General features: G+C 37.3%; 1 long non-coding RNA gene across 2 annotated transcripts in view; it reads left to right on the plus strand.

Annotated features, from left to right (window-relative positions):
* Window positions 1–12,170, plus strand: part of LOC141585010 (uncharacterized) — a 182,838-nt gene extending 170,668 nt beyond the window's left edge. For both annotated transcript variants that reach the window (XR_012518292.1, XR_012518293.1), the window contains exon 4: window positions 11,170–12,170. This is a non-coding gene — a long non-coding RNA (uncharacterized LOC141585010). The remainder of the gene's footprint in view (window positions 1–11,169) is intronic.
* The last annotated feature ends 977 nt before the right edge of the window (window positions 12,171–13,147 follow it).

A 13,147-nucleotide genomic window follows, 5' to 3' on the forward strand; every position in this document is an offset into this window, starting at 1 on the left:
GCTTGAAAGAAGAAAATCTAGGCAAAACCATTCGGGACACAGGAGTAGGCAAGCACTTCATGAACAAAACATCCAAAAGCATTGGCAACAAAAGCCAAAACAGACAAACGGGATCTAATTAAACTCCAGAGCTTCTGTACAGCAAAAGAAACAATCATTAAGGTGAACCAGCAAGCAACAGAATGGGAAAATTTTTTTGCAATCTGTCCATCTGATGAAGGACTTATATCCAGAATCTACAAAGAACTAAAACAGATTTACAAGAAAAACAAACCAACCAACCCATCCATAAGTGGGCAAAAGATGTGAACAGACAGTTTTGAAAAGAAGACATATATGAGGACAACAAACATATGAAAAAATGTTCATCACTGGTCATTAGAGAAATGCAAATCAAAACCACATTAACATCCCATCTCATGACAGTTAGAATGACGTTCATTAAAAAATCTTCAGACAACAGATGCTAGAGAGGATTTGGAGAAATAGGAACACTTTTACACTGTTGATGGGAGTGTAAATTAGTTCAACCATTGTGGAAGACAATGTGGCAATTCCTTAAGGACCTAGAAACAGAAATTCAATCTGACCCAGCAATCCTATTACTGGGTATATATCCAAAGGATTATAAATAATTCTATTATAAAGACCCATGCACACATATCTTCTTTGCAGCACTATTTACAATAGCAAAGACTTGGAACCAACCCAAATGCCCATCAATTAAAGAATGGACAGGGAAAATATGGCATATATATGGTATGGAATACTATGCAGCCATAAAAAACAATGAGTTTGTGTCCTTTGCATGGACGTGGATGAACCTGTAAACCATTATTCTAAGCAAACTGATACAAGAACAGAAAATCAAACACCTCATGTTCTCACTTATAGGTGGGTGTTGAACGATGAGAGCACATGGACACAGGGAGGGGAGCACCACACACTGAGGTCTGTGGGGGCAGGGAATACGGGAGAGACAGTGGGGGTGTAGGGATTTGGGGAGGGATAACATGGGGAGTAATGCCAGATATAGGTGATGGGGATGGATGCAACAAACCACATTGCCATGTATGTACCTGTGCAACAATCCTGCATGTTCTTCACATGTACCACAGAACCTAAAGTACAATAAAATATACATATATAAAAAATAATAATTACTATTTGTCATATGAATGTTCTTTCAAGCCCCAAACAGTGACTAAGTTACCTCTCAAATGTTTTCTAACCAAGATATTCTTATTTTCAAATACAGTATTTCTAGGCCTCTGGTCTGCATCTCTGTATAGACAATATGACTGTCACTATGTAGCAAATTATAAAATTCATGTGACTTGCAATATGAAATATTAGACAAAAGTTCATGAGGCGTTGTGCCATTTTACCTATTAGCAGTAGCTTTTAACATTTTGTTTATTTCTAAAATATGAAAATCTTATTTGTCATAGTTTTATTTCAAAATACCCCTGCCAAAATAACCCCAGGTTTATTTTCATTACAAATTTCCTTCTCTTTAGTGCCCATTGGCTTCATTTTTAACCTTGTTTGTTTGCCTTTTTTCTCCTCTGAAAACCAAAAATTTTATTTTCTGGTTTAAAATTTTTTGTGTGTCTCATTGGGGTTTTAGCTGATTATACTATTTTCATGTCACTGTTATTCAAGTTTTGGAAAAGTGTCTTGACCATCTATTAACAAGTAAATAATTATAAATTGTTGGCAAAAAAAGAAAAAGTGTGTGTTGGGGGGAGGAGAATAAAATTTGTGTACACCTTTTTGTTATTTTCTTTTTTTCTTCTCTTTTTATTTTTTCATTTTGCCTACAACCTTTGAAGCAAAACAATGACACTTCTCTTTTGGTTTTATAAACTAATGACATCAACCTATTCCAACTCAATCAGTTGTTTCATACTGGAAAATGTCACACATTTGGGCTTTTGGGAAGGAATCATTGCCATGTTTTGGCGAAGGGTGAATATGGCTTTAACAATTGCTGGTGGAGGATACTTGGAGGAAAGAACAGAATGGTAAACATAAATTATTGTCTCCTGAAAGTTAACTCACAGTCCAGATGTTCTACACCTATCTGTAGTCTAAAGGCACTTTGTAATAAAAGCATATAAATGTAAATTCTTGTCCTTTTCTCTTTTGATAATATTTTATAATGTATTAACAATTTGGTATCATACCAAAAAGGTTTTGGAGCCAAAAAAGCTTGTGTTTAAACTCCAGACTCACCATTGTTTGGCCTTAGACAAATGACTTAACCTCTTTAAGCCTTGATGTCCATACTGTAAATTAGGAGATAATAAAACCTATGGCTGACGATCCAAGATGGCCAAATAGGAACAGCTCTGGATTGCAGTTCCTAGCAAAAATACAGACAGTGAGTGATCACAACATTTCCAAATGAATTTTTACTGCCCACAGACCAGGAGATTACCAATCAGAAAAGTGCCATAAGTCTCCAGCATGACTGTTTCAGCCAGTGCAGCATGTCTCCCCACAAAAACTCACATAAATACGGGTGCCATTTCAACTGATCTCTGGAATGCCTGGGAGACAGAGTCACCCATTCAACTGAAAAAAATGGGGCTGAAACATGGAGCCAGGTTATCTGGCTTGGCAGGTCCCACCCCCACAAAGACCAACAATCAGAAACACTCTGGATTGACAGTTTCACAGCAAGCACAGCTGGACCTGGCATGGTACAGCTCTGTCAGGGGAAGGGCGTCTGACATTACCGAGGCAGTCCACCACCACTGAGGCAGTCCGCCATTACTAAGGCAGTCCACCATTACTGAGGCAGTCCTCCATTAAGAAACAGTCTGGATTACTGAGGCAGACAGCCATTACCAAGGCAGTTCTAACTATACCTCTATAAACAGAACTGCAAGGAAGTTCACACAGCAGCTGGGCAGAGCCCATGGCAGCTCAGCAACACCTCTGCTGGCAGACTGTGACTAGGCTAACACCTCACTGGTCATGGCATCTCTGAAAAAAAGGCAACAGCATGTCAGGAACTTAAAAATAAAGCCACACCTTCCTGGGACAGAGCACCTGGGAAAATAGGTAGTTATGAGTTCCTCTGCAGCAGACTTCAATGTACCTGCTCAGCATCTCTGAATGGAACAACGGAGCTCATAGCTCAGAATTTGAGCTCCTATAAGGGACAGACTGCCTTCTCAAGCAGCTCCCTGACCCACTATATCCAAAGAGACACCTCATAAAGGAGAGCTCAGATGGACATCTGGTAGGTATCCTTTGGGGACAAAGATAACAGAAGAAACTGGAAGCAACCCTTACTGTTCTGCAGCCACTATAGGTGATACCCAGGCAAGTAGGGTCTGGAGTGCACCTCCAGCAGTCCTATAGCAGAGAGGCCTGACTGTTAGAAGGAAAACTAAAAAACAGAAATAACTTCATCATTAACAAAAAGGATATCCACTCAGAGACTCCATCTGAAAGTCACCAACTACGAGGACCACAGTTAGATAAATTCACAAACATGGGAAGAAACCAGTGCAAAATGGATGAAAACACCCAAAACCAGAATGTCTCTCCTCTTCCAAGGATAAAAACTCCTCACCAGCAAGTGAACTAGGCTGGATGGAGAATGAATCTGATGAATTGACAGAAACAGGCTTCAGAAGGTGGGTAATAACAAATGTCTCTGAACTAAAAGAACATGTGCTTACCCAATGCAAAGAAACTAAGAACCTTGAAAAAAGGTTTGACAAAATGCTAACATGAATAAACAGCTTAGAGAGGAATATAAGTGAATTGATAGAGCTGAAAATCACAATACGAGAACTTCATGAAGCATATGCAAGTTTCAATAGCTGAATTGACCAAGCAGAAGAAAGGATATCAGAGATAAAAGATCAACTCAATGAAATAAAATGAAAAGGCAAGATTAGACAAAAAAAAAGTAAAAAGAAATGAACAAAGCCTCCAAGAAATATAGAATTATGTGAAAAGACCTATTCTACATTTGATAGGTGTACCTGAATGTGATGGAGACGATGAATCCAAGCTTGGAAAACACTCTTCGGGATAATATCCAGGAGAACTTCCCCAACCTAGCAAGGCAGGCCAATATTCAAGTCCAGGAAATACAGAGAACACCAGAAGGATATTCCTCAAGAAGAGGATCACCAAGGCACACAATCAAAAGATTCACCTGGGTTGAAATGAAGGAAAAAATACTAAGGGCAGCCAGAGAGAAAGGTCAGGTTACCCACAAAGGGAAGCCCATCAGACTCACAGTGGATCTCTCAGCAGAAACCCTACAAGCCAGAAGAGAGTGGGGGCCAATATTCAACTTTCTTGAAGAAAAGAACTTTCAACCTAAAATTTCATACCCAGTCAAACTAAGCTTCATAAGCGAAAAAGAAATAAAATTATTTATGAACAAGCAATTGCTCAGAGATTTAATCACCACCAGGCCTGTCTTACAAGAGCTCCTGAAAGAAGCACTAAACATAGAAAGGAACAACCAGTACCAGCCATCCCAAAAAAATGTACCAAATGGTAAAGAGCATTGACACAATCAAGAAACTGTGTCAACTGATGGGCAAAACAACCAGTTAGCATCAAAATGGCAGGACCAAATTCACACATAACAATATTAACCTTAAATGTGAATGGGCTGAATGCCGCAATCAAAAGACACAGACTGGAAAATTGGATAACAAGTCAAAACCCATCAGTGAGGTGTATCCAGGAAACTCATCTCACATGCAAGGACACACATAGGGTCAAAATAAAGGGATGGGGGAAGATTTACCACATAAATGGAGAGCAAAAAACAAACAAACAAACAAACAAAAAACAGGAGTTGAAATCCTAGTCTCTGATAAAATAGGCTTTAAACCAACAAAGATCAAAAGAGATAAAGAAGGGCTTTATATAATAGTAAAAGGATCAATGCAACAAGAAGAGCTAACAATCCTAAATATATATGCAACCATACAGGAGCACCCAGATACATAAAGCAAGTTCTTAATGACCTACAAAGAGACTTAGACTCCCACACAATAGTAATGGGAGACTTTAACACTCCACTGTCAATATTAGATCAACGAGACAGAAAATTAACAAGGATATCCAGGACTTGAAATCAGACCTGGGCCAAGCAACCCTAATGGACACTCACAGAACTCTCCACCCCAAATCCACAGAATATATATTCTTCTCAGAAACCACATCACACCTACTCTAAAATTGACTACATAATTGGAAACAAATCACTCCTCAGCAAATGCAAAAGAATGGGTATCATAACCAATAGTCTCTCAGAACACAGTGCAATCAGATTAGAACTCAGATTTCAGAAACTAACTCAGAACAGCACAACTTCATGGAAACTGACCATATGGCTCTTGAATGTTGACTGCATAAACAATGAAAGGAAGGCAGAAATAAAGATGTTCTTCAAAACCGATGAGAATGAAGACACAACGTACCAGAATTTCTGGTTCACATTTAAAGGAGTGTCTAGAGGAAAATTTATAGCAATAAATGCCAACATGAGAAGCATGGAAATATCTAAAATTAACACACTATCATCAGCATTGAAAGAGCTAGAGGAGCAAGAGCAATAAAACTCAAAAGCTAGCAGAAGACAAGAAATAACTAAGATCAGAGCAGAACTGAAGGAGATAGAAACAAAAAATCCCTTCAAAAAACCAATAAATCCAGGAGCTGGTTTTTTGAAAAGATCAATAAAATACACCTGTAGCAAGATTAATAAAAAAGAAAAGAGAGAATAATCAAATAGATGCAATAAAAAACAATAAAGGGGATATCACCACAGATTTTACAGAAATACAAACCACCATCAGAGATTACTATAAACAACTCTATGCACATAAACCAGTAAACCTGGGAGAAATGGATAAATTCCAGGACACTTGCACAGTCCCAAGCCTAAACCAGGAAGAAGTTGAAACTCTGAACAGACCAATAACAAGGGCTGAAGTTGAGGCAGCAATTAATAGCCTAACAAAAAAAGCCCAGGTCCAGATGGGTTCACAGACAAATTCTACCAGACATACAAAGAGGAATTAGTACCACTCCTTCTGAAACTATTCCAAACAATTGAAAAAGAGGGAATTCTTCCCAAATCATTTTATAAGACCAACATCATCCTGATACCAAAATCTGGCAGAGAGTCAATAAGAAAAAAAAACTTAAGGCTAATATCCATGATGAACATAGATGCCAAAATCTTCAGTAAAATACTGGCAAACCGAATGCAACAGCACATCAAAAAGCTTATCCATTATGATCAAGTAGGCTTCATCCCGGGGATGCAAGTTTGGCTCAACATGCTCAAGTCTAAAAATATAATTCACCACATAAATGGAACCAAAGACAGAAGCCACATTATTATCACAATGGATGCAGAGAAGGCCTTTGATAAAATTCAACAGCCCTTCATCCTAAAATATCTCAATAAACTAGGTATCAATAGAACATATCTCAAAATACTAAAAGCTATTTATGACAAACCCACAGCCAATATCATACTGAATGGGCAACAAATGGAAGCATTCCCTTTGAAATTTGGCCCTAGACAAAGATGCCCTCTGTCACCACTCCTATTTAATATAGTATTAGAAGTTTTAGCCAGAGCAATCAGGCAAGAAAAAGAAATAAAGTGTATGCAATTAGGAAAGGAGTAAGTCAAATTGTCTCTACTTGCAGATGACATGATTGTATATTGAGAAGACCCCACTGTCTCAGCCCAAAATCGCCTGAAACTGTTAAGCAACTTCAGCAAAGTCTCAGTATGCAAAATCAGTGTGCAAAACTCACAAGCATTCCTATACAACAACAACAGACTCAACGAGAGCCAAATCAAGAACGAACTGCCATTCATAATTGCTACAAAGAGAATAAAATACCTAGGAATACAACTAAGAAAAGATGTAAGGGACCTCTTCAAGGAGAACTACAAACCACTGCTCAACGAAGTAAGCAAGGACACAAACAGATGGAAAAACATTCCATTCTCATGGTTAGGAACAATCAATATCTTGAAAATGGCCATACTACCCAAAGTAATTTATAGATTCAACACTATCCCCATCAAGCTACCTATGACCCTCTTCACAGAACTGGAAATAACCACCTTAAACTTCATATGGAACCAACAGAGAGCCCATATAGCCAAGTCAATTCCAAGCAAAAAAGCTAAGCAGAAGGCATCATGCTACCTGACTTCAAACTATACTACAAGGCTACAGTAATCAAAATAGCATGGTACTGGTAGCAAAACAGATATACCCACCAATGGAACAGAACAGAGGCCTCAGAAATAATGCCACACATCTACAACCATCTGATCTTTTACAAACCTGACAAAAACAAGCAATGGGGAAAGGATTCCCTGTTTAATAAATGATGTTGGGAAAACTGGCTAGCCATGTGCAGAAAGCAGAAACTCGTCCTCTTCCTTTCACATTAAATTAAAATTAACTCCAGATGGATTAAAGAATTAAACATAAGACCTAACACCATAAAAACCCTAGATGAAAACCTAGGCAAAACCATTCAGGACATACGCATTGGCAAGGACTTCATGACTAAAACACCAAAAGCATTGGCAACAAAAGCCAAAATAGACAAATGGGATCTAATCAAACTCCAGAGCTTCTGTACAGCAAAAGAAACAATGATTAGAGTGAACCCGCAACCAACAGAATGGGAAAAAATTTTGCAATCTACAGATCTGACAATGGACTTATATCCATAATCTACAAAGAATTAAAACAGATTTACAAGAATAAAACAAACCCATTTAAAAGTAGGTGAAGGATATGAGCAGTCACTTTTCAAAAGAAGACACATATGAAACCAACAAACATGAAAAGATGCTCATCATCAGTGGTCATTAGAGAAATGCAAATCAAAACTACACTGAGATACCATCTCACGCCAGTTATAATGGCGATCATTAAAAAATCTGGAGACAACAGATGCTAGGGGGGATGTGGAGAAATAGGAACACTTTTACACTGTTGGTGAGAGTGTAAATTAGTTCAACCATTGTGGAAGACAGTGTGGCACTTCCTCAAGGACCTAGAAATAGAAATTCCATTTGACCCAGCAATCCTATTACTGGGTATATATCCAAAGGATTATAAATCATCCTATTATAAAGACCCATGCACACATATGTTCACTGCAACACTGTTTACAATAGCAAAGACCTGGAACCAACCCAAATGCCCATCAATGATAGAATGGACAGGGAAAATGTGGCACATATACAGTATGGAATACTATGCAGCCATAAAAAATGATGAGTTTGTGTCTTTTGCAGGGACATGGATGAACCTGTAAACCATCATTCTGGGCAAACTGACACAAGAACAGAAAATCAAACACCACATGTTCTCACTCATAAACGGGTGTTGAACAATGAGAACACATGGACACAGGGAGGGGAGCATCACACACTTGAGGTCTGTGGAGGGGGGACTATGGGAGGGACAGTGTGGGGTACTGAGTTGGCTGGGATAACATGGGGAGAAATGCCAGATATAGGTGATACAGATGGAGGCAGCAAACCACATTGCCATATACGTACCTATGCAACAATCCTGCATTTTCTTCACATGTAACCCAGAACCTAAAATGCAATTATATATATAAATAAAATATATATTATATATATATAATATACATATTGTAAGGACATAATGACATTATTAAAATATCTATTCTTTTGCCTGATGCATAGCATAAACTCAAAAATACTAGTTTTCCTATTTTAAACTTTTTTAAAAATTATAACCCATACCTCATTTACTTCAGAAAGTATTTTAATACATAAAAGCATGTCTTCAGAACTTTGATTTTACCAGGAGGACAAGGTGATTGAGATACTCCTTTAAGCCCAGAAACTGAAGAAGGCAGCTGTTGGGGGCAGCTTGGAATGTTCTACATGATTCTTATCAACTGTAGATTGAAAAATCCTACTTATTCAGTTTCCTTACTTTAGAGATGAGACATTTGAATCTTAAGAGAGTTTATGACTATCCAATTGGTAGTATTACTGAAAACTAAAAACCAGTGTGCTTCCTAGTAGAATGTTCTTTCCATTATGCCATGTGGAGTTATTTTGAGTCATCCAGAAAATCTGCAGAGACATCAAAATAATGTTCCTTCTCCCTCTGACCTCAGTAATAACTGGTTAAAGATTTAGAATGCTTTAGAGTACATCCTCAAAGCAGCTGCAGGTCCTCAATGTTCCAGAATAGATATTTTAAGTTTTCCAAATAAAAAATCTCAATAAAGGCCTTCTTCTTTGCAGTTACTAAAAAAATTTCCAGTTCTCTTGTCACAAAGTGGCTATTGAGACATCAAATGTCAGATGATCTCCTTTGAAGTAGCAGAATAGAGTGGATAGAAATCCATGATGGATGTCAAAAAACACTGTGATCCTAGTTCTAACTCAATTTACCTTTTACATGGCATGAGGTAAGCTTTAGATATCACTGGATTTGAAGTTATTTTTGATTCTTTTCTCACACATTGGTGTGTGTCCGTATCTAGTCCAACAGCAAAACTTGGTGGTGCTATATTCAAAATATATCCAAAACCTGACCACTACTCACCACCGCCACTGCTATCAGCTTCATCCACACCACCATTGTCTCTTCTCTGAGTAATGGAAGAAGCTTCCTAATGAGTCTGTCTCCCTGCTTCTCCCTTTCTTTCTCTGTACATCAGTAATTCCAGAGTTTATCAGTGGCACTTTCATAATGGACTTCACTTGGGAATCTTAATTTGTTCTTAAAAATCCTGCCACAAAGTAAAATGTCATTATGTGTAAAAGCATTTTTATGAATTTTAATTTAAAATTTAAGAAGCATTTTATCCCATCCCAAGATAGCCAAACCATTTTTACAGAGAGGAAAATATTTTAATTGAACAATAGAAATATTTTTCAATTGTCATGACATTAAGTAACAAATATCAAATTGAAAATAAAATAGAGTTTGTGCATAAAATGTAATGACATAAAGCTTTATGTGATGGTGGGGGATTGTTGAGAAGGCAATTGTTCTTTGTTAGGCATATTCTGCTCTCTGAACAATTTTGTTTATTAATGTTTTCAACCATTTGGAGGATGATAGTTAACTTGCACTTATATCACACTTAACATTTAAAGTTATAGCAAAGAAAGGCAATTTCAGTCATAATAGCTAAAGATGAAAACAGTTGGAAAGATGTGAAAATTTATTTAGTACACAGAGACAGAAAAATTACAAAAAATGTTCCCTCATCATCCCTCTCTCTAGTCATACTTAGACAAAATGAAATACTTTTAGTTTATCCAAACATGGCACTCAGTTCAAATTTGTTCTGATAGTCCATGATTAAGAACTGATAACTGTGTACTATTCGAATAAAAATAGCATATTTTTCCAAAAAACTACACTGTCAAAATATCATTTAAGCTTATTTACTTTATATGTATTAGAATATCTATCTAAAATTTTTTTTAAAAGAAGTTGTTTGGAAAAGGGTAACTTCTCAAGAGACTTTGTGGCAAAAAGTTGTTAACTAAATAGATTCTGTAGGTGTAAGTCTGTGTTGACTGGTCTTTTTTATCAAGGTTTCTAATTCTTTGTGTGGTGGTGTAGGACACTGCTGGCTTGTGTATAACCCAGGAATCAGAACACAGGGCAAAATGTTCACCTAACATAGTTCATGTTCATTGAATATAACACGCATTTCTTGAGTACCAGTTATATACCACATACCCTGATCAAACAAGTCAAAGAGGAAAAGGGCTATTCTCACCCTCAAGGAATCCTCAGACTAGTTGGGGAGGCAGTAGGGCAGATGTGTAAACTCTGTAGTAGTATGAGTAGTGCAATACAGAGTGTTCTGGGGCAGACAGGAGGGAGTCCCTAATTCTCCCCAGGGTAGGATGGAACTGTCAAGGGGCAACATAGGAGAAGAAACATCTAAGGTGAACCTTGAAAGGTCAGATACCTGGACGTGGAGGGAAGGTAGAGCATGGTTGTGGGCACTCTCAGCAGAAGGACTGTATTTACAAAGGCATAGAATTGTGAAAAGGAAACTTTTCTTCAGGAAGTAGGACCTCTCCATTAATAAAATTTCATCAACACTTGTTCTTTGTTTCAGATTGGGACAGTACCTACTGAGAGGCTGAATAAGGAGAAGCACTGATCACCATCTCTACATATAAGAATGTTGTGAAAATATCATCACTGTTCGGCTTATCTGCAAGACAACCCAACAATTCATCCCAAACTTAAAGGCATAAAGCAATGACCATTTTATTATTGTATTAGTCCATTCTCACATTACTATAAAGAAATATCTGAAACTGTATACTCTATAAAGAAAAGAAATTTAAGTGACTCACATTTCTGCAGGCTATACAGAAGCATGATGGTTTCTGTCTCTGGGGAGCTGTTGGGAAGCTTCCAATCATGGTGGAAGGCAAAAGAGGAGCAGGCACATCACATGGCAGGAACAAGAGCAAGAGAGAAAGGGGGGAGGCACCACATACTTTCCAATAACCAGATCTCACAATAACCACTCACTGTCATGAGAACAGCACCAAAGGGATGGCACTAAACCATTCATGGACGACCTCCATGATTCAACCACTTTCCACCAAGCCCCACCTTCAACATTGGGGATTGCTATTTGACATGTTTTTGGTGGGAACAAAAATCGAAAGCATATGAATTATGTGGTTTAGGAATTTGAAGAAAGAAGAGTAGAGAGGGCTTACCTCAATTTCATGGTATCTGTGTACTCTCCTAAAAAGATTAGAACAGCTGGGAATGACTCAAATGGATAGAAGTTGCTTAAATATCTGGAGACTGGAATCATCTGGAAGCTTCTTCACTCACATGTGTGGAACCTAGGCTGAGATAATTTGAAGGCTGGGTTCAACCAGAGGACCTACGCAGAAATCCTATAGTTTGTCTGGGCACCTCCCAGCATGGAGGCTGGATTCCAAGAGGGAGTACCCTTAGAAGAAACACCCCAAGAACAAGAGTTATTCTATTTGTTGGAACAGTTCCAGTTGAAGGGAAATCTCATAAACCCTATTTCTAGATTGGGAATGTCAAAGGATTTGTAGCCATTTATTCAAATTAGTATATTTGCCACATTACAAAATGTTCATCTACTATACTATCATCTTTTCTCTATAGGTTTTTAGGTGAGAAATTTCTTTTTGGTGTAACTGTCAGGTAAAAAACAATTGTTTGAGAAATTGGTATATTTGTACTTTGTGGTCACTTGAATCATTTAAATTTCTCCTTCTAATTTGGCGAGTTTTGAATATTTGTATAAGTCATTATTTAAAATGTCTTTTAAATAAGACAAAGTGTATATAAACAACTAAAATCTGTTTACAGGTGATTGGGGATTTAATTTCATGTGTATTGGCAAAAGGTGAATATATGAAGAACAGGCAAGGAGGGACTGGACTGAAAGGCTACATGTGTCCTGCTAAGGACTGAGGCAGTGTAATTTATATAATTGTTACCTAGCTTTTATTTCACCATCTTTTTATATTTTATTTTAACATTGTACCTTAAGCACTAACCTTTAGAAAATTGCTTAGTGAGGTAAACTAGAGTAGAACTCCATGGTGAAGGATCCATTCTATTTTTTATTTTTAATGTGTCATTGATTGAGATTGTTTGCAAGACATATGAAGAAAAATTACCAAAAAAATTAAATAAAAAAAGATTAAAAAATATAAGCCTAATTTTTATTAGATTTGGCAGTTACAAAATTACTTTGCCATATTGCTATATGGTTTCTAAATATTTACCTTTAGTTTCTGTATTTATTTCATGTTGGCAACAAATGATTCATGGACCACCAGTCATCTACAGACCAGACATTAAGTAACACTACCCTAGAGGATTACTTTTACGGAGGAAGAATCTCACTTTTCATGCCTTGATTTCTTACACCAAAACAGTTGCAATATACCCTGGGTGACCTCCTCAGTCATTTTCTCCAGCTTGTTTTTTTGTTTGTTTTCTTATCAAGACTTGCATACAGCTTTCATTCAGTGATTTATGCAGAACGGTTGGATTGCTCCAAATTGTCTGGGGATTTGTTGGTGCCT

This window comes from Saimiri boliviensis, chromosome 7 (genome assembly GCF_048565385.1).
Source record: "Saimiri boliviensis isolate mSaiBol1 chromosome 7, mSaiBol1.pri, whole genome shotgun sequence".
Classification (NCBI taxonomy): domain Eukaryota; kingdom Metazoa; phylum Chordata; class Mammalia; order Primates; family Cebidae; genus Saimiri; species Saimiri boliviensis.